Here is a 4,136-nt window from a genome sequence, read left to right as displayed (position 1 = left end):
ACTCCCTTTTAATTGAAGTTGAGGGAAGGATGTAAAAACTAAGGTTAAGAGGTAGATTCCCTGGTGCTCTTCTACACTGGAAAGCCAGAAAGAATGGTGTTATAGAGAGCCTGGTATTCCATACAAAGGAGATTGAACTGTGTCCTATATCAGGTAGTAAATAAAAAATCATCTTGCTTAGTCAACATTGACTTTCTTTTCATTAAAACTACCAACAAAGACCTCATTCTGCTTTCTATTTATCCTTGGTATTCCACTGCAGTACCTATCCTTTCCTATTTTCAAGCAATTTAAAATTAACATTAAAATGTCCCTCTCCCAAACTTCGGGAAGATTATTAGCTAGATAATCTGATAATTTATTTCTGCTTATTCAAGAATGGACACTAGTGAGTTAATATATAGGCCTGTTTAATTACACCTGTTTGTTTTATTTTCTTTAATTTTTATTTTTTAGGCTTATTTCTTTATTTTGAGAGAGAAAGAGAGAGAGAGAGAGAGAGAGAGAGAGCACAAGCGGGGAAGGAACAGAGAATCCCAAGTAGGCTCTGCACTGTCAACACATAACCCCATGCTGGACTTGAACTAATGAACCCTGAGATCATAACCTGAGCCAAAATCAAGAGTAAGTTGCTCAACTTACTGGACCACCCAGGCACCCCTATACCTTTGTGGTTTAAAGTTTTTAGTAGGGGTGCTTGGGTGGCTCAGTCAGTCAAGAGCCTGACTGTGGCTTAGGTCTTGATCTAACTTTTTGAGAGTTTGAGCCCTGTGTCAGACTCTGTGCTGACAGCTCAGAGACTGGAGACTGCCTGAGATTCTGTGTCTCCTTCTCTCTGCCCCTCCCCTGCTTGCATTCTGTGTGTGTCTCTCTCTCAAAAATAAACAAACATTAAAAAAAATAAAGTTATTTTCAGTAGATGCATTTTAAACCAGATAATTAATGAAAGGTAGTGATTCCTGGCAACCTGCTTATCAGTGAGGATGATACTCAAACACATTTGGGAAATTTCCTATTTCCTTCACCTGTTTCCTCCTTACATATTTGGCTCTACATGTCAATTCCACGTGAAACTGTCCTTACTTGTGAATGAAGTTGCTAGCCGAAAAAAATACAGAGCAAGGTAAGTTTGATATTCTAAAAGGAGGCTGACTACAGAAAAGAATTAAATTGCTAAAATAGTACTTTAAATATTTGCTAAAACAACATCAAATACATATATATTCACATTCGTAGTCATATCTCTCTGGAGTGAGTGTGAAATATTGCTAGGCCCATGGAGCTGTTTCAGTGTTATTTCTGTCTTAATTTTTAAAAGAAAAATATGTTCAGCTTGATAAGAAATAGGTGCAAAATTCAGTACACATTAGACACAAACATAGCTTAAGCAGTTTAATTAGAATGGTGAGTATCTCATTTATTAAAATTTAAAAAGTATAGTCCCCTTTTCATTTATTTATGCAGTTCTTTACCTATATATCTCTAGATTTATACAGATAACCTATCCTTTGAAAAAGCACAAGGACTCTGAAATTTTAATTGGTATAATTTCACATATTTTTCTGTTAAAATATGTTATCAGTAGTACAGTATAAATCATGTATACCTTATACACAAATGTTAAAATTCTTTATTAATCTTCAGGTCAATGAATACCTTGTCACATTATATACTCCAGGTGGGCGTATGAACAGAAAACTCCTGGAAGTAATAGTATAGCAACCTCAATAACCTCTAAAAGGACATTGTAATGGCCCCAGATCTCAGTAAGGATATTATTAGAATGTCAAAACTGGGAGTAGGCATCACCTTTCTTCTAAGCAAATATTTTGAAAAGAAGCCCCAGGGAAAAGAGCATTTGGATGTCAATTTAGGAACAGGTGGATGAGACAACAGGGAGGCTGCATTAGACAGGAGCCAGCACGCAAGCAATAAAAGACAGGGATCTATTATTGTATATAGTGGCCATCAATTAACTCCTCAGAGAAATAAAATCACAATACTGATATCGAGCACACATTTATTTGAAAAGAATCAGTTCCAGCATATGCTGGTACTCAAATATCAGGAAATTACGAAGTAAAATGCTTCCTGGACCTTTATCTTAAAGTTGAGGCTCTTTGAAACCAGACTGTAATTTTAATAACTTCTTTTTTTCACCTCTTTTTCCCATGCCTTCAAGAGGTTTAAGAATATTTAGAAAGCATGATGGCAGTGTCAGTCTTCATAATGTCACTCCTCAGTTCCAGCCATCTTTTAAATTACCAACTCTCCTAATCTAATTATATAAATGGTAATTACCTATAAAATAGCAATTAATTCTGAGAAGCACCTGTAAAGATGGAATTGCACTTATGAAGCCTGAAACCTTATACTCGGTAGGGATTAAATTCATTGAAATCAATGGAATGCAGTGCCTGAAGTAAGCTTTGCACTGAGGCCTAAGGTTATGAGCTTTCTAGACGTGGTAGAATAATTTTCTCCACTTTTCTTGAGTTTCTCAGCTGTATTGGTGAATGATGTGACTAATTACTGACTTGACTTTTATCCCAATGGGAGCTTACATGATTAGGCTTTGTGATATTTAATGTCTTTGTCTGAAATAAGTAAAAAATGAGTTTAATGGTAAGAACAAAGGCATGTAAATAAATAACAGTCGTCCTCCGTTTCACTTGCTCCTGTCACTTCAGAGCCAAGGATTTTAGCCAAACGCTTTAGGGGTATAGACTGTGTCACCAATTGTGTTACTTGTTCCATAAGTGTAGGGAAAAGGAGGAAATATCTGGATCAGGGTAAATTAGAAAATCTGTATGTAACCACTGGTTCTCAGCAAGGCCGATTTTGGCCCTTCCCCTGCAGAAGATATTTGCATTGTCTGGAGAGACCATTTTGTTTGTCACGGTTGATGGGGTTGTTATTGGCATCTAGTGGGCAGAGAGCAGAGATGCTGCTAACCGTTCTACAGTGTATAAGAAGGTTCCCCACCTCCCAAATTCTCTGTTCACAATGCCAATGGTACCATCATGTATGTAACCTGATACATAGAACAGGAAAACAAGCAGCACCACAGAAGAAAAGCACAAAAACATGGTAGAAATATGGTTAAATATATATTAGTAACATAGTGCTGACATAAAAACGTAGTATGAATGTATCAAAATCTATATTCTAAGTAGACACAAGGAAATAATAATTTTAGTGATAATTAGACATACACTGAAATACTGTGTGGAATGGATATATCACAATACCTCTCTCAAAAAGCATATTTGCTAGAATTTCAGTTAAATTACTTATAATACATTTTCTATCTATAATTTATGGGGTTCCCAATAAGGTAAGTTTTACAGCAGTCAGTATTTATTATCAAAAATCTTGGCAGTAATCTAGAGGTGAATTCATGAACTTGAATAGACCACTGAGAAGTCATATCATTAATTCATCAATTAGTGAGGTTTTATTCTATTGGCTATGACCTTTGGTTTTATCAGAAAATTCTAAAGTAAGGATTTGAATCCTAAAGTCTTAATTAAAGCTCTCACCATGGAAATCTTGTTTTATATCTGACTTTGGATTTAGGAGTAGTTGTTTTTTTTATTCTAAGAAAAAAAAGAACATTCCTCCGTTAAATTATTTTCTGTGTAGAGATATTTTATGGATCAAAAACTCTTTATGTGAAGATTTTTATTCCTTTTTTTAACTATCCCTGTCATGCCACAACCACCCCCAAATAATTTTCCTCCATTGTTAATGGTTTTAACTTGTAGATATGTGTCCAGTACCTGAGAATATCTCCCCATGGTATGTAGAAAATCATTTACCTGCTGACAAAGACAACTACCCACTACTTCACGTCATTTTCCTTCTACGTCCCAGATAGGGCTTCCTTGTTATAACCCTGGACCATTTAAAAATGGGATCCCTAGTGGGATAAAGACAGAGAAATAAAAAGGTGCAGTATCACTGATAAAAAATGCTTAATCATACACAAAATATTATAAACTTTGAGAAAAATGAGTGAAATAAAATATTTATGTTGTTTAACTTTGTGACAACAAAAATGCAAGATAATTTCATAACAGTTTCTGATATGTCAATGTTTTTAATTAAGGGAGTTCTCATATCTACAGTGTATT

The sequence above is a fragment of the Panthera tigris genome, chromosome B1 (genome assembly GCF_018350195.1).
Source record: "Panthera tigris isolate Pti1 chromosome B1, P.tigris_Pti1_mat1.1, whole genome shotgun sequence".
Taxonomy (NCBI): Eukaryota; Metazoa; Chordata; class Mammalia; order Carnivora; family Felidae; genus Panthera; species Panthera tigris.
This window is presented reverse-complemented; position numbering follows the sequence as displayed.